Genomic DNA, 25,446 nt, shown 5'->3' on the forward strand with positions numbered 1-25,446 from the left:
AGTCCTCCTTGACTCTTTTCTATGAAATGAGTCCATTTTGCTGGACAAAGAATGTTATGCTTCTCGGAAGCAACTAAGTTCTAAATGATTTTCCTTTTTGGCCCATTAGCCTGTTCCTGCTGTTAAGAAAGGACACCCTGCTCATGAGTTAAATGTCCACAACAAGTGATGAAGAATGCTCAAGAGATTAGCTTGGTTCATCTCCATTTTGTCCACATTTCATATGAAATTTGATGTCCTTGCAGATGACGAATTACATAAAAGTCCTTGAATTATTGCCAAGCAATGTCTTGAAGGGTGGCCTGTGTGTAGTGTATCAAGCCAGATAGGCAGGACAAAGGCTGAAATAGAAAAGCAAGATAAAAAGAAGGGAGGGTAGGACAATAGAATAGTGATAATTAAATAAAGCAGCAGTACAAGATGCTGAGGACTCAATTCTGTGTTTAATTACATGACTGTGCGTCCTACTGATTTTAACAGAAGTTACACTTGTGCAACTGAGCACAGAATTGGTCCACTGAGTGTAAACAGTGGTGTAGTAAGAGTGCCATTCTTCAACTGGACAGCAGCATCTGAGAACTTGATGAAGTAACCATCAATGGCTTTAATTTAACGAACCTTGTTGTGAGATACTGACTTTCATCACCATCTTTGTCCATCACTCCACTAAATGGGAATAGTATTGCTTTAAAAACAACAATCAGCAACACCACCCAGAAAAAGTTTTTTAAAAAATGGGTCAGAGCACAAGGCATAGTTTAGACAGGGACCTCTCCCTCCTCCCAATGAAGAAAAAGCATGCCTTTTAAGAAACAGTTTCCAAGTGCGAAACTTAAAGACAAGGATTCCTCCCTCCTACTTCTAAAGGTTTGACTGGGTTTGACCGGGTAATCCCCTCTTGAGTTACAATTCACCTACAATTCCAATATATTTTGGGAGACACAGATTTTATTCACATTTTCTAATATGTGCAAGAGAAATATTTTCTCATTTTTTCAGCTCTTACATAAACAATTTATTTATTTTTCCCTGTTGACAGAATTTTTTTTCCTTCAGGAGGGATATTAAATGTAATGGGCCAAACTCTTCTCAGTTACACCACTCTAATAATAAATAAATGTATAAAGCACCCCACCCCCCAAAAAATGCTTGGGGTGGTGAACAACAAACAATTTCTCGTTAACTAATGAAAAGAACTACCCCAACCTCAACAACATTCCAAACAAGGGAGAGTAAACAAAAATCAATAAGAACAATAAAATAGCAACAGTGGTTGTAATTTAAAAACAATGCTGAAAATAATGTAAGCAGAGTCAGAATGAGCTCTACCCTGACATCTGGTGGTGAGCTGTGGAAAAAGACTTCAGGGGCTGATCTCATTTGCATGGGCACGCCCACCCTGCCTAGCATGATGGATTACTTGCCCAAATGGTCACGTTGGCTGCTGTGGGATCCCCAGTCTCTTTGTAATTTGGGGCAGGAGTAATAAAGGGTTGTTATCCTGGTTATGTGAATCAAGGACAGTAGAACTGTACTTGGCATTTTCTGACAGAGAGACTCGTCCTCAACTAAGGAGCACTCACTAGGCAAGGTAACTGGGTTCCAACTCCCACTGAATGGAGAGGGTGGGTTGACTGAGTGGTAGACAGTGTGGGTCCCCAACATTATTTTGACTCTCCACTGTGTAATAACAGGGCTAATTTTGGCTCCCTTAGGAGTCTGTTACATGCTGCAGAGCTGAAATCACTGATACCTAGGTCTAAACATTAGACCTACTTTGGGCTTGTGGTGCACCAGCACTGAGGTTCCCCTACTACCAGCTAAAAATCACTGAGAGCTCAAGTTACAAAGAGCTGAGATCACTGAGAGCTGTGTTAAGGGGTGGGGCCTGAAGACAAGCTGGTGAGCAGACAGCAGGGAAGAGAGTGGAGCGGGGAGCTGGCAGAGAGGAGCGGACAGCAGGATGGCTTGTGGAGAGGTGCAGAGAGCAGAGTGGATTGGATAGCAGGGCAGCTGGCAGAAAGGAGTGGCCAGCATGATGGCTAGCGGAGAGGTGCGGAAAGGAGCAGGTAGCAGGGCAGCTGGCGGAGAGGAGCGGCCAGCAGGACAGCTGGCGGAGAGGTGCAGCTGGTGGTGAAGACTGCAGCAGAACCCCCATGGAGAGGTGTGGCACTCGGCTGTCAACCTGAGCAGCGGAGCATGTAAGATGCCCCCCATACCTCCCTCCACTTCCACCCAGGCTGGGAGGTAAACTCTTCAGAGGAACTTCTGAACTCTGGGGGGGCTGTACTGACCAAGGACAGAAACTGGGGGGTGGAGGGGCCTATTGGGTTGCTGGACTTAAAACCCTGAGGGGAAAAGGACACTGTCAAACTTACTTGGGGGTGGGTCTGTTGCTCATGGCTGGTGTTATGAATCCTGTTTGTGATGTTTCCCCAACATAATGCCACAGTGTTTCCCTCCTTTATTAAGAGGTTTTTGCTACACTCAGACTCTGTGCTTGCGAGTAAATTTAAGTATTGCCTCTTAAATGCATCAAGGGGGATGGTATAGGTCACTGGGTAGGGGCTCGAGCCGGTTTTGCATTGTGTTATTGAAACGGAACCCCTAGATACTGAACCCGGCCTTTGTTGCTGCCAACTCTGATGGGCAGAAGGGTTACAATAATAAGCATTTAGGTAGTTTTAAATGTGGGGAGAGACAAAGAAAGCTAGATTTCAGCAGGGAGCAAATTCCACAGTATCAGGGCTACCACAGCAAAAGCTCAGTTGTTTACCGAATTCAGGCATGATGACATCCCCAGGCACCGAGTGGGATGTGAGTGCAAAACTGCATCAGCTGGAGGTTCCAGGAGAAGATCTCAAATCTAGCCAGGGCTATTCTTCCAAACTAGTTTTCTGTTCTTACCATCACATAAAATCTGTTTATAGCTACTTTTGGATTTGAATCAATCTAATAATCACACTGGTTTCTCCATTTACAGAAAATGAGCACTTCAATGGATTACCTGACCTTGTGGGCTTCATAAAACACCATTTTTTATTAAATATTGAAAAATCAGGATTTATCACTAAAATTAGTTAAGATGTAAAAGCAGATTGTGACTATGATTGCTACTTCCTTGTAATCCTATAAACAAGGAATATCTATCCTACTCATAATGGACTAAATTCATCCCCAGCGTAACTCCATTAGTCAATAGATTTACATCAGGGATTAATTTGGCTCATAATGTTTAGGTATTACATGGATATAAATCAATGTAATTGACAAACATATTGGTGATTAGCTCAAAGCCTATAGTGAAAATCCACCATAGCCACTAACACTCCACAGAAAACAAAAATAAAACAAACCCCATAGCCCTGCATTCTCCCATGTGCTATATTTTATGTGGTTGTGGTGTAATGAATTTTATTTATGGGCCCATCCTAAAAATCCTTACCCCCAAAGTAGTCCTTATTCCTGAATAGTTCCATTGACCTATTGGGATTGTCTGCGGGAAAATTTCTGCAGGACTGAGCCTTTAGGCCCCGATCCTGCAAATGCGTGACTTCAGTTACACTTGACTCAGTGACTACACACATGCATAAAGTTAAGCAGGTACATAAGTGAAGGATTGGAGCCTTAGTTTATAAGCCTTTAGGAGCAGGAATGTTGCCTTCTTACATGTTTTGTAGAGAGATGAGCACACTGTGGGGGATAAAAAAATCTTGTATGTATTTCTATTAAAATTTAATAAAGAGATAATGATGTTTTAAAAAAATTAAAAAGAGCCCTCGGTCCTCAGTGAGACTGGTTTGTCATCACTGCACCATCCTCAGACACACTCCCATGACTCACAAGTCAACTGAGGCCAGTCCTGCCTCCACAGCCCTCATCTTACCATCCCATGCTGAGTGCTAGGCAGAGAATACATGACACCTTAAAACCAGGACACAGCTATGAGCTGACAGTATTACTGGTTCCTGTACATATATTAGACAGACAGAAATCAGTGAGCAGCTTCAGTTAACCCGCAGTGTAATTCATCATAGTATATTGCAATGCAGCTAAGGCAGAGGGGAATTTAATTCCTACAGCAGCAGAGGACCCTAGCAATTAGAGAACTATGAAGAGCAGGATTTAAATTCATTCAGGAGCACATCAGTATTTGATACCATAGCCAAATATTATACCTTTACTTCATCCTACCATTCCAGCAAAACAGAGGATTATTTATTTTCCCACAAGCATGAGCGTGTTGCATTTTTTGAAAGGCAGAAAAATGGAAGGGGTTCAGAGGTGCAGTGTGTGAGAAGCAGAGTAAGAAACAGACACAGGGTAAGGGCCTGATCCTGACATTTTTACTCACATGAGTTATCGTTATATACACAAGTACATTCCACTGAAGTCCGTGGCACTGCTCTCACGTGCAAGGATTTCCTGCAGGAGTAAGAGTTGCAGAATCAGGCACCAGTATTTTAAAAAATGAAAAACAAATCTCTAGTATATCCCATCTACACACACACACACACACACACAGTACATGTTTTGGAATCACCAGTTTTAAAACCAAACCCAGTTTAAATTATTTTTAAAAAAAATGCTTGAAGGTATGGTTAAAAATATCCTGCGAACCATTGGTGCACATCTAATTATGTACAATAGTTAGTGCTGTGATAGTAACCATTTAAAGGCAGTGATGATTCTGTTGCACAGTAGGGGAAGTACAAAAAGGTCTGATTTTCAGGAATACAAAAAGAGCCAAATGAATGTGACTTGAAATAAAATTCAGCTTTAACGCTGTTGGAAGCCAACCCTGTGACCTTCTGTTTCGGAGTACTGCACCACCACACCCATAGGCCTCCATTTCATGTTTCACCCTAGACAGTCCCCAGGATACCACAGCTGCAGAATTCCCTCCCATTAGCTGCAGGAATCCAGGATATCCATGGCAACCAGTCTCTAACCCCAGGGAGAAGGCAGCAGAATTGAAAGGCTCCATTCTGTTTCTACATCTACAGCTCAGTAAATTGACAGCATAGTAGTTTCCTCAGCAGCATTAGATTAGGATGTGCATTTCTATCTTTTCTTTGTTTCCCTCGGCCTCTGCAGCTCTCAGCATAGGTTGGTGAATTCTTCACTGGAGTGCTTTCCTAAAAAGCCCTCAGATACTGCTAATTTTGCTGGATTGGTTTATGTATAACAAAGCATACTTTCTGCTGACAGTCTTTTCACACTCTTAAATACTCTAGTATTTAATAGGCATGCCTTGCAAATTACTGACAAACATATAGGTTCCAACCATGCCAAGTCTTTTGTAGTGCGGCTCCCAGAAACCAGGCAGCTACATAATAAATAGGGTTTTATAACACAATTAAATTGCAAGATCAAATAACTAATCATTATAAAGTGATTGTTTATGCCACAGATATTTAGACAGGATAACAGATTGCGCATTGCTTTCTCTGTCTTTGCCAGTGTAGCCTGAATAGCTAATTTGCACACCATAGCCCTGTGGAATTGCAGCGAGACCCCAATGTATTTGCAGAAAACCTGTCAGCAGTAGACCATTGGGTCCACAGACTCAAAGAACTCACTGGTATAGGCTTTAACATTGATTTCTGTTCATTTGTTACATCAGTGGCCCGAGAATTACAGGACTGCCAAAAAATTCTGAACTCTGTTCAGGAAGTTTTTTCATCTTTTGTTAATTATCTGATATTTTTGGATATCTGGCTAAATCTGAGTTTCATTTAGGATTTGTATTCCTTGAATGGCACTTTTTGTTTCAATCTGACATACTTCTTGCCAGCTTTTGAAAGAAAAAAAGCAGAGTTTAATGTGAATATAGCCTCACCGAGCAGTCCTGACTCCCTGAGCATGCAGCAAGTGATAACAAATTTCTGTGTTCTATCAAGGTTGGTTCCGATTTCCGTAATGCATCACTTTAAAGGGGACTGAAAGTCAGACATCTTAGCTTACCCCTTCCAGGGGGAGAACAGTGAAAAAGACTTTTGGAATTACACATGCAAGGATTTGACATTCCTTTTCCTAGTTCACACAAAGTACAGTACATCTATGCATACTTAATGAAGCACCTCCAGTATTAATCAGGGGCAGGGTAGACCATTAAAAAATGTGATTCATGCAGCCTTCCTGTCTCACCCGTTAAAAAGTTATTAACTGTCTTCATTATATCTAAGGGTAATGGCTGGCTAGAGTTCTATCACACATTGCTATCAACTTTTTTACTTTGCTGGCATTGCAAATTAGGGCTTCAGGTTGTCAGCAAAAAAAAAAGGTTTGAGGAGCTTGGAAAAGGAAAGTATTAGATGTGATGTTTGCAGAAGAGCTAAAAATAGAATCAGAGTAACAGTCACCCCTGTACAGGGGGCTAACAAGAGCTACATATAAATCCCAGTTAAGCCCTTAGGGCTTATAATTTACTGTGTTAATATTACCCCTTTCTGACCCAAGCGGCTAGTCAAGTTCAAGGCCCTGGGGATGTTCCAGATGGAAATAGTAGTTGATCGAGTCTGGTATTTTCTTTGATGCAGTCTTGTTTATGTACAAGGAATGTATGAAGTCCTGTACCTCTGAACACAGAAGGAGCCAAGAAAAAAAAAAAAAGGAGCAGTTTCTTAGTGTACATCCTCCAAGCCTCTTTAGCCAACACCAGATCTTAAAGCTCTTGCTCTCTCTCTAGCTTTTTCCAGGGTCACGCTGTGCATACAGGCTCCTGCTTGACTTTCTTGTCTCTCCTTTTCTCTCTGTTCTTGTTTCTTCTCAATTTCTGTGTGAACTGTCTTCCCTGTTACCTCACCCCACCCCCACATACATACCCAAAACAATACTGAGCCAAAAGTTACCGGGCAGGTTCACTCACACACCTTTTGTTTTAGGTGGGGACTTAAGCTTCCAGTTATATTAATTGAAGGGTGAGTGCACACCTATCAATCTCAATGGGGTTCTAACTCAACCCATAACTAGGTTTTGCCCAGCTCAAACCACCACCCCCATCTCTGCTTTGCTCATCATCCTGATAAGGCGTAAAAGTGTTACACCCAACAACCCATCCCAAAACAGAAAAAAGAAATAATTGACAAATTTAAAATGATACAAGATTTACCATTCACATATATACAGTGGCTTTCTGTCAAGATGTTTTCACATCATTGTGACTTACCCAGGGTACAATCCAGACTGAGCAGCTGTGTCACCCCGTCCCCCAACCTGGGGTGCCAATTACACTGCTTTGCTGCTGTAGCTTCCAGCCTGGATTGCTCACAAACACATGTATGTCACTCCCACTTATGTCTGTGTGCATGCTTCAGCCAGCCAGCCAAGCCAAGGCTCTTACCAGGCTGAATTATACTGCAGGGTGGTCCCAACACCAATCCCAGTCCCAGATATTCCCCTCCCAAAACGTATGTCCTGTACTGCCCACCCCTCTCTTAGAGGATACAATTTAAATAGGTCTGCAATTTCATCAATGGAAAAAGTATGCACACATTTTGCTATCCCCAATGGAGTTTCCCAAACACTTCAGTTTAAACACATTGGATTAGATAAAACAATAAAACAAGTTTATTAACCACGAAGAGATGGATTTTAAGTGAATACAAGTAATAAAGCATAAAAGTCAGAAATGGTTACAAGGGAAAAAAATGATAAAACACAACTAATGCCTAACTTAACAAACCATGTGGAAATCAAAGCAAAGTTTTCCTCACCCCATGCTCTCCATAGTCTTACTGGCCAAATATCTTCAGTCAAGACCCCTTCTTCTGTTAAGCAGCTGCTACCTTTGTCCGTTCACATGCAGGGAATTGATAGACAGAAAGTGAGAGAAGAGGAGGGGTGTCTTGGGGTGTTTGTCCTCCTTTTTAATAGGGTCAGTCCCCCTCCCCCTTGGAAAACATTTCCAACTGAGATTCAGGAGACAGAAAGTCTACAGGAAAGGGTGCCCCCTGCTGCTTTTCCTCACCTGTTGGAGGTTCTTTTTTTTCCCCTTCCTGCTTGATGACTCTGTTTACTGCTTAAATGCAAATTAAGCAGAGCACATATTTCTTTGATTGAGACAGACCTGTTTGCCTCAGTTTGGAACATCTGTTAATAACAGCATGCAAAATGTTCTAACTTCACATACAATGTTGCCACACATTTTATCTGGAGAATGTGGACCAGCAAATTATGACTTTTCAGATGATACCTTGCAAGATGACATACCTTATACAAAGATTATTACAATCGGGTGTGGACACTGGGGTATATTCTGTCACAATCACCAACGCAAAATGAATTTTATTCCCATCTAAATCTCTGCAAAGAAATCCACAGAGAGAAAAGCCAAACAGCCTCTGAGGAGTGCCTGTTGTTGCTGTGGAATTTGGTGACTGAGGCAAATATTGATTGCCAGCCTGCTTCAGGCAATGGTGCAAGAACATTAGTGGGGATGTGCTCCTCTGGTGCCCACACAAACTACTATAGCAAAGGGCTTCTCTCAGTTTTAGAGTGGGGGCCCTTCTTAGCAATGCAAGCATCACATTTCCTGTGCCACTTTTCTACATCCTGATTGTGTTCTACCCAATAGAAATTCTCCCTTAGCTTAGCTTAGGCTTTTGCAACCCCAGAAATGTTCAATAGTTTTAAAATCATGACATAACCTCGGTACCCCCTTTTTCAATGCATCTGGTACAACCTGCTGGCACTTGTATTGCTCACCCACTCGTTTCTCCCATCTCCCATATGATATTTCCCACAGTGACCAGAAAGCTTTTACTGGGGTGTTGTGAGGGCACTATATTCCAGGGTGGCTGCATTTGCTGGCTGATTTTCCAATCACACACTCTCCTGATATCAGGATCCTCTCTTTGGTTTTCAGTTGATCCGGGGTCCATTCCTGCCACCTCATCCACATTGTTTCAGTGGATGGACCAGGACCATGGGCTCTGGGAATTGGAGGAGTGGAGGGACACTTCTCCCCTTGAGCGTCTAATTCATTGCTTTCCTGCTCAAGGAAGTGCTTGCAATTAGTCACCCACAAGGCTGTCTGGACAAGAGACCAGCATTCTCATGCTCATGGCCAGACCCGTATGCGATTGCAGTGCTATGATTTCACAGTTTTTCCAACCACTTGAGAAGCTGTCCCACAGGATTCCTGAATCTAAAGAGTCATTGCAGGGAAGCATGATCTGCTATAGATTTAACCCAGGCTAGGAGTTCCTTCACATACTGCAATAATTTCTCAGTGATTTAGACTTTTCCTATGATAAACTACCACCCTTTCAAGCTGCTTGTGTCCTTGTGTCACTAGTGCCCCCAAACCATAAGCAGTAGCATCTGTGTCCAATATGAAAAGGGGGGTTGAAATATGGATAGGCCAAGATAGGAGCTGTCACCAGAGCATTTTTCAAACACTGAAAATGCTAATCAAACTATTGACCATTGAAACAGTTTCCCTTTCTCACTCTACCTATGCATTGGTTTTGCAATATTAGCAAACCCAACAATAAACCTTCAGTAATAGGAGCAGAGCCCTGTAAAAAATGAGTGTTTGGGGAGCTGACCAGCTCTGGCACACCTCAATTTTCTTTTTCCTCAGTGGAAATTCCCTCCTCACTAACTGTGTGCCCAAGATGCTTCAAAAAGAGATAATGTATCTCACATTTCCTTGGGTTCAATTTCAAATTGGCTGCCTTCAGCTTCTCACAGATCCTTTGTAAATGTTTTAGTTCCTGCTCAAATGTTTTAGCATTTGATATCACCTAGATGGTACAGACAGGCTGAGAGAGGCATGAATGCGGCTGATGTGTTTCACAAGTCCAGAGCCATCACTTTAAATGGCCACCAGCCTGGTCCTGCTGAGAAGGCAGCTTTTCCCGTCTTTTGGATCCACTTCCACTTGCCAATACTCACTTTTAAGATCCAGTGTGGAAAACCAGATTGAACCTGCTGCAGCATCCAGGTTATCATATATTTATGGTAATGGATAATAATCCTTTAAAGCAGTGGTGGGCAACCTGTGGCCCACGGGCCACAAGCAGCCCATCAGGGTAATCCGCTGGTGGGCCGCCAGACATTTGTTTACATTTGCACGGCCGCCTGCAGCTCCCAGTGGCCGCGGTTCACTGTTCCCAGCCAATTGGAGCTGTGGGAAGTGGCATGGGCCTGGCCGACGCTTCCTGCAGCTCCCATTGGCCGAGAACAGCGAACCGGGGCCACTGGGAGCTGCGGGTGGCCGCGCAAATGTAAATAAACAGTCTGGCGGCCCACCAGCGGATTACCCTGATGGGCCGTGTGCGGCCCATGGTCTGCAGATTGCTCACTACTGCTTTAAAGTGTCTTCCTTTATTTTCTATAGTCCACACAGAGTGTGGTTCTGCCATCTTTTTCTTAACCAGAGCAATGGGTGAGGCCCCAGTTATGCCCTCCTGATGCATTTCCTTGATGGTCTGTAGCGCCTCTTCCCTTTTTGCTACTGGTAACCAGTGAGGTGGGTGCTTAATGGGTCTGTTTCCCCCACATATCAATCTTGGCTGGACCAGTATTGTACAACCTATCTCTCTGTTGGATCAAGAGAATAACTGCTGATTCCTAACCAGAAAGTCTCAGACTATTCTGCTGTTCCCCATTGAAGTGTACAGCACTGCACTGGAACAAATCCAGTAGAAACTCTGGGAGTCACCTTACCCTTTTCCTCTTTGTAGTTTTCTTCTATACCAATATTACCAGCTCAAATTTTGTAACTGCTGTTTCCTTTTTACTATTTTCTCTTTTTCAGAAACATTCTGCAAGTAAATGGATCAGTTCATGTATCAGATCCACAAGAGCTTTAGCAGCTAAGATTCCCCTGATATCCTGGGTCTCAAAACCAGTTTCAATCACTCTCCATCTTTCCCTTGCTAGAACGGTACCACAGCATGTAGCTGATATAATGGTTTCTTCCTGAGGGGGCAGGACAATTCCTTAATTGCAAACCAGTTGCCTACAAACCATGTGTCTCACCTGGGCCATATCTTTAAAGGGAATTTCCACAGACTGAATTTGTAAGACACCTATCCTGGCACTGAATTCGCAGTTATTAGCCATAATGAAATCCAAGCCAATTATTAGCTCATCCACTATTTCAGCAACCCAGACTTCTTACTCAAATTTTAGAGGTCCAATCTTCAGACACAATTGTCTCTGTTTCTGGACAGTTGGCCCTGCCCTAGTCACTGTCTCCATTTCAGACGAATTAGGCAGTTCAGGTTTGGATCCCCTGTTCCCTGTCCTTTTTCGCCCGTATGGTCTAATAAAAAATTATGTTTGAGCCTGTGTTAACTATCCCCTATACACATCACAGATCTTATTACAAACTCAATAGCCCAACTCCATTCTTGTTGTTTAACTGCCCAGATCTAAACAAAAACTGTGGAGTTAATGCTTGTACCTCCAAATTTTGCCCCTTCAGCTTCCCCCATTTCCCAAACTGAGAGAGAGGCTTTCACTAGACACCTGTGATAAGCAGCCTTGGCCTACCTTTAATTTATAACAGTCCTTCTTTTTGTGGCCAGTTTTATTACTGTGCCAGCATTTATCTGAACTGTCTCCTTTAATTTTTGCATTTTTACCAATTTTCCTGGTTTTAAAAACCAAATTTATCATCTGTTCTAATAGTTCAAAATGGTCATGAACCAGATTAGTCTCCCCATTAGGAACCAGGGCATAGGCGGTCAGACCTAGTGGTCAGAGCAGGAGCTGGTATTGGGAGGTAAGCCTGAGGTGCTGCCCTGTCTAGCTCCTTTGGTGGTGAGAAGGGAGCGTTAAAGACCCAGAGCCCCCGCCGCCCTGGGTTCAAGATATTCCAAAACCGAGGACTTGTCCCCATTGATCCCTACACCCCCATTTCATCATACATATTAGACACAGAACTGTACTTACAGGGCTTATGGCAATCAGCTTCCCTCTTCTTCAGTAGTAGTTGCTTCCTGTTCTGGTGAACTACTACAGGGAAAGATTTAAGTACTTGGTGGCAAACCGAGCCTCTCAAAGCATCTGTGGCCTCCTTTTGCTGATCTAGATTTGCAAGACACTTATCGTAGTCCAGCTGTGCATCTATCAATTGGTCCATTGCCAGTCTATCCTAGAACACCTCATGATATCCAGGAACACAAGTCTCTGCAGGTCCTCTGCCAGTTCAGGTGAGGTTTCTTCTTTCCCTGTCCTTCTAGCTCTAAACTGTGCCCTGGCCAGCTCAGATTGATAGTTAGCTCCATACTGCATGTGAAGGGCTTGTACATGGTCTGGATAACTCCATCCTCTTCTGTGGGGATAAGTTCTCCAGAGCTGAGCCACCCAAGTTGACTGCTAGTAACCCCTCTGTCTATCTTCCCAGCCATTGATTTGAGCTGTAACATTGCATTGAGCCAAATAAGCCTGCCAGGGAGAATTTCCCTAAATGTATCAAGCTTTTGCATTATTTGAGCTGGGACGACCTGACCTCTTCCCTCTGGGCCTCTGTGGGTTATAAATAGGGTAGAAAAGGGTCATAAATGTCCAGTCTTACCCTTGTTCTCTGCCTGGCTCAATTCTTCATCCAAGTGGCTGCCTTCCACTGTGATTTGCTTCTGGAGCTGAATTTCCAGCTCCTTAACTGCTTGCTACAGTTCATCTCTGTTACCAAGTTCCAAGGTGGCTAAACCTTACTTGGTTCCCATGACTTCATAGAAAAACTTTTCGCCTATGGCAGGTCAATGTCTTGCCATTCCAGCCTGGGAGCTTTCCAGCTGGGCTTCCTAACCTGTCCAGATTCTTTGTAGTTGTTGCTCCAACAGAGATTCGATGTTCATCTGTAATTCAACCCTCAGCCCTTTCTGGGAATCCTACAGATGCTGCTTTAATTCCTTTTGTGAAGCCTCCAGCTTCTGTTTCAGGTCTTGTTTTAAATACTGCTGGCTATTTTTTTTCATTTCTGCAAACACCTCCATTGTGTGTTCCAGCCTGGTTCAACAGGAATACTCTCTATCTCTGTAAAATTGATCCTGCACCTGACACCAGTGTTGCCCCCTTTTTGACCTGAGCAGCTAGTTAAAGTTCAGGGGCCTTGGAGATGTTCCAGATGGAAGTAGAAATTGATGGAATATGGTATTTCTTTAATGCAGCCTTGTTTATTTACAAGGAATGTACAAAGTCCTGTATCTCTGAATGCAGAAGGAACCAAGAACAAAAAGGGGCAGTTCCTTAGCTTACAGCCCAAAAAGGCTCCTTAGCCAACACCAGACCCAAAAAGTCTCTCTAGCTTTTCCCAGAGTCACACTGTGTTGATAGACTCCTGCCTGACTTTCTTGCCTCTCCCTCTCTCTGTTCTTTTTTATTCTTAGGCCTTGTCTACCTGACAGTTTTGTCAGCAAAAGTCAGCTTTTGTCAACAAAACAATGGGAATGTACATGCTACAATGCTCCTCCAGCCAGTTTAACTTTCCTGCTATGTCGACAAAATAAAACCACCTCAATGAGAGGCATAGGGCTTTTTGCAACAAAGTTAGTTTGATGCAGTATCACTGTGCTTGCTTATGTTGCCCTAACTGGCCTCCAGGAGGTGTCCCACAATGCCCATCATGACTGCTCTGGTCAGCAATTTGAACTCCGCCGCCCTGAAGGTACACAGGCATGCATCCCTCCCTCATTTAAAGGCCCAGGAATTTTTGAAATTCCTCTTCCCGCTTGCTCAGCATCGACAGTTCACACAGCATCTTCCCAGCTGAACATGCTGGATTTCCACAACAGATGTGCTCCCGTATGGAGTACACTGGAGCTGTTGGATCTGCTGGGTCGGTGGGGAGAGGAGGCTGTGCAGTTGCAGCTCTGCTCCAGCCATAGGAACTTTCACACCTACGGGCTAATAGCTAGTGGGATGCAGGAGAAGGGGCACAAAAGGGACACACAGCACTGCCATGCTAAGATCAAGGAGCTGCAGCAGGCATAACAGAAGGCAAGGGAGGCCAACCGTCACTCAGGTGCAGTGCTGAAGACATGTCGCTTCTACAAGGAGCTGCACGCCATCCTCAGCAGTGACCCCACCTCAACCACCAAGAGCTCCGTGGATACTTCGGGGGGTCTGGAGGCAGCAGCCAGCAGAATCAACGCTGATGATGAAGTGAAGTGGAGTTGGAAGAGGATGTGGAACACACAACACGGTCATCCGGGGACATGGTGAGTAAGGACCTCTTTTTGACTCTGGAGGTATCAAGTCAATCCCAGTGTTCCAGCTCTGGTGTGCCTGAAGCAGGGGACACAAGGTCTGGTAAACATGCATTTTGCTCTGATACTACACAGTGAGAGAAGATTAGGCTCTCATGTACTTTGTTATATGGTAGAGGAAGGATAAGGAACAGAAGTTAACAAATGAGCCTATGCAGCTACGCAGTGGGGCCCCTGCATAAAAATTGTGTTAACGTACACTGGGATGTCCTGGGAATTCTCGATCATGGTCTCTAGGAAACTTTTCTGTAAGTATTCTGCAGTCCTCTGAATGAAGTTTCCTTAACAGAGCTGCCTTGTTTCTCCCCCTGTCAAAGGAAACTTTGCTGCACCAACTGGCAATTATTTCTGCAGGGACCAGAGCAGCGCACAGACAAGCAGCACACAGACCCACTCTAAAGCTGTATGCATTCAGGAGATGCACTCTTGCATCCTGGGTTACCCTCAGGAGAGAGATAGTGGGTTTGATTACCCCAGCCTGTGGAAAAGGGTGCCAATATTCAGAATACTCTCCCTAGGTCCACATAGTGACCCTCATCATAAGCCACCAAGACCCTTTGTCCCAACTGCCCTCTCCTGCCAAACTCACCATAGTTTGGACTCTCACCGAACTGTGTGCTAGCAAAGTGAGAAAGGTGTGTGTAACCTTAGATTCATGACTGTAAGCAAACTCATGATACTATCTTTGATTATTGTTTCTTTGGCTTCTGCAGATGCGCCCTAGAGGGCCTACTCCTCCACACTGGTGCACCACCTCTATCAGATAAGGCGGCTAACCAGACGGAGTAAGGAAGATATGTTTCGCGAAGTGCCGGAGTCAATATATGCAGCACATAGCAAAACAAGAATGTAGAGGGAGACAATCAATGAATGACTCAGGCTGGATAGCTTAGAAAGGACACAGGGGCAGGAGCAGATGATACAGCTGCTGGAGGGCCATGCAGAGGTGTTCAAGTCCTTCATTACACTGCAGTCTGAGCACATCTATACACAACTCCCCCTGCAGCCAACACAGAACTCTGTTCCATGTGTGACGGTGTCCCCCATGAGGCTTTACGGAAATGAATGTATATATGACATAACTGGAATATGTTTTATGCCACCATATACCATGTAACATATCTCTGAAAAGGTTATGATCTACTGAATCTATTCATCCTATTTGTATGCATGTGTCATTATCATATTCAAAGTTATGAATATTGGCTGTATACTTGTTTGATTTTAAATAACCTTAGTAAAGCATTTAGTCAGCTTCTTCAGAAAATAATTTGCAAGTTAAGTGCCCAATCAAGAAGCACTTAACACACAATGGATCTTGGAAGGCTCCAATCCACATAAGAAGTCTACCTGAGGGTGTTCAAGGTAGCAATGGCTGCTGCCTGTAAAATCTGAGTCATGCATGGACACGTGACTCCAAAACTCCATCTTGTAGCTGGACTTTACATAGAGAGGAGGGGGTCTCCACCCACAAGAGAAAGTCTATGTAAGCCCTCCATTTTGTCTTCAGCTGGCTAAGGAGAGCCTCTCCACCCCCAAGGATACCTGAAAGAAACTGGAACAAGGACAGTAACTACAGAGGGTGAGAGTGATTGCTGGACCCAGACTAGAAGGAGAGTAGTCTGTAAAAGGAAGCCTACCTGAATTCCTCTGAGGGTGAGATTTTTATCTGCATTCAGTTTTCTTACTCTATTAGCCATAGACTTGCGTGTTCTATTTTATTTCACTTGGTAATTCATTTTGTTCTGTCTGTTACTACTTGGAACCACTTAAATCCTACTTTCTGTATTTAATAAAATCATTTTACTTATTAGTTAAACCAGAGTATGTATTAATACCTGGGGGGGCAAACAGCTGTGCATATCTCTCTATCAGTGTTATAGACAGCGAACAATTTGAGTTTACCCTGTATAAGCTGTATACAGGGTAAAATGGATTTATTTAGGGTTTGGACCTCATTGGAGTTGAGCATCTGAGTGTTAAAGACAGGAACACTTCTTAAGCTGCTTTCAGTTTAAGCCTACAGCTGTTAGGGGATGTGGTTCAGACCTGGGTCTGGCTCAAACCAGGCAGGGCACTGAAGTCCCAAGCTGCCAGGGCAGGAAAGCAAAGACAGAAGTAGTCTTGGCACAGCAGTTGGCAGCCCCAAAGGGGTTTCTGTGATCGAACCTGTCACACCATGCTCTTCCCAAATTCCCCCATCCCATTCCTCGCAAGTTCCTGGTCCCTTACAATACCCCATGCACTCTACCCATATGGCTGGTTTCACAATGAAAGCTGGAGTTACACACAGCTGAGAGAGCCATAACCAACAGACTGTTCCTCATTACCATGTCTCCTGTTTGACAACATTTTTGTGTTTTGTCCTGTTATTAAACATAGTCTTTGAAATAAAATGAGTCTTTATTTGTGCCATGCACACGTTAATTGGTGCGAACGTTCAAACACGGTGGCGATAGGCAAGAATATTTGCTCAGTATAATTAACTCTGAGAAAGCAAGCGCTACAGGGGTCATTCAAGGCAGCAAGTAAACATTGGCTGGCCAAATGCATCACATAAATACACATTACTGGGAATCATTGTCAAAATGCTCCTTCAAAGCCTCCCTAATTCAAATAGCCCCCCATGGTGCCCCTCTAATTGCCTGGTATCTGGCTGCTCAAAAAACAGCAAACTTTTCCCCCTTCACTTCACAAATGTTATGCAGAGCACAGCAGGCTGCAATGTCCATCAGAATATTTTCCTCACTGAGGTCTAACCTGCCAAAAAGGCAGCACCAGTGCCCTTTTAATCAGCCAAAGGCACATTTAATGGTAAGTCAGCACCTGCTGAGCCTGTTGTTGAAGTGCTCCTTGCTACTGTCTAGGTTCCCTGTGTAAGGCTTCATGAGCCATGGGAGCAAAGAGTAGGTGAGGTCTCCCAGGATCACTATGGGCATTTCCACATCCCCCATTTGAATCTTCTGGCTGGAACTTTTTTTCCAGACATGTAGCTTTTTATACTGTCCAGTGTTCCTAAAGATGCACACATCATGCACTTTCCCTGACCACCCCACATAGATGTCAGTGAAATGGCCCCAGTGATCCACCAACATCTGCAAGACCATGGAGAAGTAGCCTTTCCAGTTGATGTACTCCATCACAAGATGGTCTGGGGCCAAAATTGGGATGCGTGTTCCATCTATCACCCAGCTGCAATTAGGGAATCCCATCACCTCAAAGCCATCAAGTATTTTCTGCACATTACCGAGAGTCACAGTCATTCATAGCAGGATATGATTAAAGGCCCGAAACACTTGCATCACCGCAACCCCCACAGTGGACTTTGCAACTCCAAACTTATTAGTAACTAACTGGTTGCAGTCTGGAGTTGCCGGCTTCCACACAGCAATTCCCCACTCGCTTTTCCACAGTGAGGGCAGCTCTCACTCTGGTATCCTTGCACACAGCTCCACGAAGATGGATTTGTGCATCCGAAAGTTCTGCAGCCAATGCTCATCACATACATACATTGCAGTGTGATCCTACCATTCAGTGATTGTTTCCTGAGCTCAGTACCAATGGTCGACCATGTGCAGCTACCCTTTGAATGCCATCAGCAATACTGAATTATTTCTTTCCACAGCACACAGCTGGGCAATTCACTTTGTGATTCACAGCTCATGAAGTACTGCAGTATCAGATGCATTGTGTTCTTAACGGTTATTACCAGACTGGTCAGCAGTTCAGGATCCATGCTTTCAGGCAGAGATGGTGGGTGCGCAGTTAACAAGGGCTGTTGAAAAATGGCACAAAATGAAGTTGGAAGCCCATGGGAAGCCCATCCCATGGAATGATGGGAAGGAAAGAACTGCATATGGGACAGTAAGCACGCCCCCATGATGCACCACAATCCATTCCCAGAAGCAGAGGATGGCAGAGAGTAGTGAGTTGCACAGTGGGATAGCTACCCACAATGCAACACTCTGTACATGCAAAACTGCCGACTGTGGATGTGCTTTGCCAACACAAGGAACGTTGTGTGGATGTGCACAACCAATGTAATTAAAGGCACTTATGATAGTAGACATAACTTAACTCGACTTTACTCTGTAGTGTCGACATAGCCTCAGTTTGTGGGTGATCTCTCTTCCACACGCACACACCCCTACCCAACACAATACTCAGCCAAAAAATCCTGGGCAGCTTCAGACACACCTTATGCTTATAATTGTGTTAATTGAAGGGTGAGTTCACATCTATCAGTCTCAAAGGGTTTATCTTAACCCAGAACTAGGTGTCACCCAGCCCATAACATTATATATTCGGGTGGCCAAACTGTAAGAGAGCCACATGCAGCTGGTGAACCACAGTTAAAGTGGAGCTTGCAGAACCACACCCCCTAACCCCCGCATTCTCTACCTACCAGACGGGGCGGGGAGGGGGAAGAGCTTGGGACTTCTGCCTTGCAGTGGGGTGGTGGGATAGGGGCTTCTGTTCAGCAAGGGGGGGGGAGGAGGGAGGGTCTTGAGGCTTCAGCCCCACTGGGTGCACCTGCTGAGGTTTGGGGCTTCAACAGGAGTGGGGCTGAATCCCCAAGCCCCAGCAGGTGCTTTCCATGAACTGAAGCCCCAGCAGTTGTGCCGCAGCTCTCAACCTTCTGAAGATTGTCATATGCAGCTCAAAGGGTCAGTAAGTTTGGCCACGCTGTTATGTATCATGTATTAGTCCTTAGTGTGAAGAGGATACCACCCTTTAAGAATAACTTGGGTGTACATAGTATTTACCATTGGCTCCAAAGAGATCCAATGCAATGTCAGCATATAGTAACACTAAATATTGTGAACACAAAATGCATCTAACTCTAGAATCCTGGAGGAGTGTCTAGAAAGGAATTTCCTTGTACAAGAGGGAACAGCTATTATCAGACAGCAGAACATGGGCTACGGAAGGGATTATTTTTCTGTGCTAGAGACCGAGTTATAGAGCTAGCCCACTTTCATGTTATTTATTATTTGTATTCTGGTAGTGCCCACTAGGTGTTAGCGTGGCTGCACAGCCACAAAAACAGAGCTTAATTTTCCCCTATAGCTGAATTCAGCTTTGACAGAGGATGGGATTCTGCACAAGTCTGGCCCCAGTGGTAGCTAGAGCAGCCACAGGACTGCTCTAATGTACACCACTAGCATAAAGTCTGAAAGGGGGATCTCTGTCATGCCCCTTCCCCACCCCCAGTATGCCCCCTGTGCTGGAGGTGAGGAGGGAGTGCCAGGCTGGGTCCTAGATTCCCAAGATAATTCACTACAATATTTCAGAAGCACTAAGATAATTGAGAAACTGTATGCTCTAATTTTACTGTATACGTCTTTGTTATACAGCAGCTGTACTCCAGCTTCCAGCCTCATCTGCCTCTGCAACCTGACCTATGCTATGGCAGTCAAGCTCCTTGGAAGCCTAGAGAAGATGTGTAAAGTTTAGGGGTGTAGGAAACACAGATGAACTAGTCTAAGATTAGAATCAGCCTTAAGATTTATCTAAAATTTGAACCTTTGGCTCAGAACAAACGTTAACAGACTGGGGGTGGGGGAAGAACTAGAAATTGAAGCACCAAGCTACCACAAGAAAGGTTACTTCCAGTCTAACCCAAACCTCACCCCTTCCCTTTGTTTACTAGACTCCAAGCAACTTGAGGCAATAACCTGTCATTGTATTTGTCTGTGAAGCATCATGCACACCCATAGCATGGTATAAATAATAGAACATTAATAGTAATAACCACAGTAGAAATCTCTTGTGAAAGCCTGTTCTTTGGAGGTTTCAAGACCAAAAAAAGGCCAATAAATTTAGAAAGCTTCAGATAACCATCCAAAGGTTTTCCAGGACTTGAGGGATACACAAAGATTCACCAAGCATAATTAGTGGGATCTGCAGACTGGGACAAAGATAACAAAAAGAATATTTTGCAATATATGTAGCAATTTGATTTAGAAAATTTATTGTCAATATTTCTCCCCACTGTTTTGGAAGGCATTGATGTTCTGTGAAAAAGTTTTCCCTGCCCAAAACTAAGCTTCTCCTGCTTGATGCTGCAGCAAAGTCATCATAATCCATCATTATGACACCACAGTCTGTTGCCATGAAAATGATCGCAGTGTCAAATTCAGCATTATAACTTTACTGCGGAATGAAGGAGAAAGTGACAGGGCTGTCAGAGGGAAAGCAGTGGATGAAGCAAACAAATCTCTGATAATTAGCTGGAGGGGCATGAAAAAAAAAAGAATCAAACCTATGAGAGGTAAGTGTGCAGTGACACAGGTCAAAGTTATCCCCAGTGTGAAAGTCTTTTATGAGACGACTCAGAGCATTTAAATCACAAAAGACAGGTCTGCACAAAAGGTGTAACATATGGAAATGTTTGCTATTAATTAGTATGCGCCCACGGCAAGGCCAATGCAGTTGGATTTGCTTCATTTCAGAAACATTCAGTTCAGCATGCTGTCTGTGAATTCAGACCAGAAACCCAAATGCATTTCTTCAGTGGCAGGGCTAGCAGAGCCATATGCACCCTGGGTAACAGTCAGGAGGACACAAAATGAGACAGGAAAGGTATTTCTACTTCCAAAGACCTAGAGACTAATGGGAGGCAGCATTGTTTAGTAGAGGACATGGGCTTGGGAGTCAGGAGATCCAAGGTCTGTCTCCAGCTTTGATGGTGACTCCATGTACCTCAACCTTGCTGTGCTTGAGCATAATGATACTTATTTACCTTTCTGAGGTGCATTGAGATTGGCAGATAAGTAAGAAGTATGGTTTTCTCCATTTTTGCCAGCACTCCTTTATCTAGGTATGAATCTAAGATGTTTGGTTAGGATGTGATAGTGGAGAATAAGGTGAAATTAAGTTGTCCATATCAGTCCATACAAAAATGCTACCAGCAGGATCCGTTCTTTGCCCATTGGCTTCCTTTCATCTGTTGTAAGAAACTCAAGCTTGGAGTCTTGCCCTCAAGATCCTGCATTCTTCTGCCCCCACCCTGCTCCTTATTATATTGCACCCCATCCCATCAGCTTTGCCAATGATGCCAGACTCAGCAAGCTCATTGTCCCCTGCCTCATCAAATCTCTGTACTTTCTTCCATCCTCTCCTCTACTTGCAGGGCATCCTGCATAAGGCCAGTCCTCAAGGCTATGGCATGCTTCTCATCCAAATCCCTCCTGCAGAGCTACTTCAACCACGATGCCTACAAATAACTACCGTCCAATAGCACCATGGTAGAAACATCAATTGGAGTAGCCTACATAACTTTATATATTCTATGTAAACAAAACCAAAAGCCATGTCTTATTTGACATGGCCAATCACATCACCTTACTTGTTTGTTGTTCCTTTTCCTCTACCAATCACCTCCATCTTGCTTTTGTCTTTTCTAGAGTAGCTTCTTTGGTGCAAAGATCATGCTATCTTTCTGTAACACATTGTGGAAAGTCCCAGAAACAAAACTAAACTAGAAAAATCAATATAATCCAAAATATGAAATCTATTCTGCTGTGTAATGTTCTTCCAAAGGACATATTGGATTCTCAGTTGGTGGAGACATTTAACTATTCAATGAAATGCACTGGTCCCTGCAAAAAAAAAAAAAAATATATATATATATATATATTTAGTATTGACCAATCATGCACTAGATGAGATACTAAAACTTTCCCATATTTAACTTCAAGTCTATGATATACTCCAATGAAATTCCCAGTAGTTAAACTGCTAATTAATGCAAGGTCAGAACATATGAATATAAGTAATAATTTTGTCCCTTCAGTGACATCAGGAGCCTTGCACAATTTTATTTTCTTCTTCAACTTTGAGAACTAAAGCTCTTCATACACTTTAGAGACTAACCAATTTATTTGAGCATAAGCTTTCGCGAGCTACAGCTCACTTCATCGGATGCATCTGATGAAGTGAGCTGTAGCTCACGAAAGCTTATGCTCAAATAAATTGGTTAGTCTCTAAGGTGCCACAAGGACTCCTTTTCTTTTTGCGAATACAGACTAACACGGCTGTTACTCTGAAACCTTCATACACTTGTGATTTTATGAGCTACTTTATGGGCCTGATGCAGAGTCCAATGAAATCAATAGGCTTTGGATGTCATCCAGTGTGAATACATCAGTGGTTAAAGTTTCTGCATGGCTCATATTTTCAAGTGATCCCTCATGTATCTTATGGCCCTGATGGGATGAAACAATACGGTGTGTGGGGGCCCAACATCCCCAGAAGGTTGAAGACCTTCAACTGGCCTGCAGATTTAGCAACAGGGAGAAGGGTCTATGAAATTACATTCTAAGCAAATAGCCATTTTAATTGAACCCCATCACCTTATCTTGAATTAGTCCAGATTAACATTTTAAATGAGATGATAATTTGTAGCAGATCCAAGCAGGTGATCAATCACACTTTATCTCAGTCTTATCAGGGAAAGGGGACGAATGAGGCTGGGGCATAAATACAAAGAACAAAGAGACAAACTAACAGAAGTGCCAACTTTGCTTACCTGAGCTCCTGAGTAAAGAGAGGGAGACTTTAGAGAGTCTCCATTATAAGGATATGCTCCTTTCGAGAGCAACCTTTGACTATAGCTTATAGCTTTCAGATTTGCCACGATATGTGAGGTGTGAATCAAATGAGGCTAGGGTGCTCTGAGATGTTCCTATCTGCATGCTTCCATTTCCTTTCAGTGTTATGGGTGTAACCCAGGTAGAGTCAGCAGCAACAAAGGCCAGGTTCAATATCCCAAGGTTCCTCTTAATACAAGAACAGAACTGGCTCGAGCCCCCATGTAGTAATCTGGGAAAACTTAACCCTACCCCTCGGCACCTCTCAGGCAATGCAGACTCAGTGTCTGCAAGTGGGGAGGTGTGTAAGAAAAGGGAACTTATTAAAAGGGAAAGCAAACCCAGAATTAATTTGGTAAAACACCACAACCACATTCAAAAGCATGTGACCATAAGCAAACCCAACCCCACAGTGAGTTGGGCAGTGTCCTTTACCTCCGTTTCCCACCTTGCAATGGGAAAGTCCAATGAACAAACATCCCTTTAACACATCACTCCCCTCTCCCTGCACTGCACCCCACTCACAGTTAGCTGGCCTTGGTTAGTGAAGATGCAGAGTTCAAAGGTGCATTCCTGGGGTTCACCTTCCACCTGGGCTGGGGGTGAGGGGGAGAAGAAGAGAAGAGGTGTTGAGCAATGTCTCTGCAACTGGCTCACTGCTGCCATTTTTTGCTGCTGCTGCTTCTCTACCACCACTAGCCGCCGCCGCTGGTTGCTTCCACAATGTCATGTTCTGAGGTTCTACCACTTAACCCAGCTCTCTGTGATTTCCACAGGTAGCGGGGAACCTCACAGCCAGTGCAGGTTCTATGCTGTCTTTCATTGTCCCCACACAAGCTCAGCAGTGATGTCAGCTCTAGGAATCACCAGTCAAAAACAAGAACTCTCAAATGAGTCCAATCAGATGTTATTAAATCTGAGAGAGGGACCTAGGGCTTATTGGCCAGAGTCTACACTTCAAGGAGGAACACCTGTCTCACCCACATTTCTCCCCACTAGGATTTGGCATCCCTACCCCCCACTTAGCAAGTGAGGTTTGGTGTAGGGTGACCCCCTCATTGAGGGCAGGCTAAGCACAGTCTGCTGCCCTGTACTCATACAATAAGGATAACAACATCTCATTACCCCTTGTGATAGGGCCACTTATCTCACAGGAGAGCTCTTGCCAGCCAGGATTGTCTGCACCTGCACTCTTTCCTTGCTGTGACCCTGTTAATAGTTAAACGTCTCGAGCAGTTTTCAGTGACTTGATCCTCCAGCCAAGTCACGCAGTCTGTAGGTCTACAACAAAACAGACCTCTTCGGGGGTACAAATCCCACAGTGCCCTCTGTAACATTTCAGTCCATAGCTCTGTCTCTGGGCTTGGTTCTCAGTCAGTCTAACAAGGCCTAATCACAGTTCCCTGATTAGCCTCAGACCCTTCTGAGCTAACTTTCAAAGCACCTCCCTGGTGCCTCTTTGCTCTGTAGCAAGTCTTCCTGACCCCGAGCTGAGTCACTAGTTCAGTTCAATCCCTTGTGAGGTTAACACAGTTCAACTAAAGGCTGACCCTCTTCAGGGTCTTCTGCCCCCTTATCTGGGTTTGGTTAAGCTCCCTTCTCTTGGCTCAGGGCACTCTGCCTGTAGCAGGTGGGGGAGGGGGAAGAGAACCCAGGCCTGCCCACTACTCTGGGTCCCAACCCAGGGACCCTCTATTTAGCTCCCACTGGTTGCTTCCCTTCAGCTACTTGCTGCTGTGCTTCTCTGGGCCACTTCCCTTCTTAGCCCCAGCACTTTCAGCTTCACTCTTACCTCGGGGCTGAAGTCTTGCTTGAGTCCCAGTCACCAGCCAAGGCCACCTTCCTCACTTCTCTAGCTTCAGCCAGCCACTGCTCTGCCCAGGTACTGCAACTCCTGCACCTAGCCAGGAGCACAATCCTGACTCCAGCCATAACTGATCTGTTCTGTCAAGCAGCTCCTTTTTATATGAGCCTGCTGGGCTCTGACTGGTTGCTCCCTGCAGCCTTTCTGTGATTGGCTCCTTCCCCCCAGCCTCTCTAGGCAGATTGGAGGACCCACCTCTACTGCTCTTTTCTGGGGCAGGGTATGGTAGGACCACAAGGCTTCCAAAAGGGCACCTCAAAGGGCCTGATACATCCTGCATTCGAATACTAGAGTGATTTGTAACGTAAAACAAGCGAAAATTGATCATTTTGGCAAAGCAGCTCTGTCTGCTGCGCCCCTAAACAGAGTAGGCATGTCTATGCAATCATGGTCTGCTCCTGAAGTCTTTTCCCCAAGCTCATCCCTAGATGTTAGAGGAGAGCTCATTCAGACCCCACTTACACATGATTATCTTGTATATAGCGCGCACACAATAATTTAAGAATTATCTGAGAATCTATGCTATTTAAGTGGATCTGTTCATCCCTGTTAGTTGGGTATCCAGGACAATGCTTAAGACAAACTCCAGTGCAAAACATCTGGTCTCATTACAAGAGGAGATGTGGAGACTTCACAAGAGGTGTACAACCCCAGTATATCCAATAAGGTCAGGCTGAGTCCGATGGACTAGATGAAGACATCTATTTTCTAGCAATGTTGCAATTTTGTTGTTGTAATGATTTAACAATGCAAACCTATG

General features: G+C 44.2%; 2 long non-coding RNA genes across 5 annotated transcripts; one reads left to right on the plus strand and one right to left on the minus strand.

Moving 5' to 3' along the window:
- The first annotated feature begins 1,893 nt into the window (after positions 1–1,893).
- On the plus strand, positions 1,894–16,616 carry LOC122463536. Its single transcript, XR_006286985.1, has 3 exons — positions 1,894–2,201; positions 10,769–14,180; positions 14,942–16,616. It is a non-coding gene; the product is annotated as an uncharacterized LOC122463536 (long non-coding RNA).
- A 2,369-nt stretch (positions 16,617–18,985) lies between these two features.
- Positions 18,986–24,765, minus strand: LOC122463537. Of its 4 annotated transcripts, none has more exons than XR_006286987.1 (4): positions 24,615–24,765; positions 23,348–23,413; positions 21,580–21,832; positions 18,986–20,139 (listed from the first exon to the last, which is right to left on the minus strand). It is a non-coding gene; the product is annotated as an uncharacterized LOC122463537 (long non-coding RNA). The 4 variants fall into 4 exon arrangements; XR_006286990.1 differs by having other exon boundaries at positions 21,575–21,832; XR_006286988.1 differs by lacking the exon at positions 18,986–20,139 and adding an exon at positions 20,180–20,384 and having other exon boundaries at positions 21,575–21,832.
- Positions 24,766–25,446: the final 681 nt, after the last annotated feature.

The sequence above is a fragment of the Chelonia mydas genome, chromosome 1 (assembly GCF_015237465.2).
Source record: "Chelonia mydas isolate rCheMyd1 chromosome 1, rCheMyd1.pri.v2, whole genome shotgun sequence".
Taxonomy (NCBI): Eukaryota; Metazoa; Chordata; order Testudines; family Cheloniidae; genus Chelonia; species Chelonia mydas.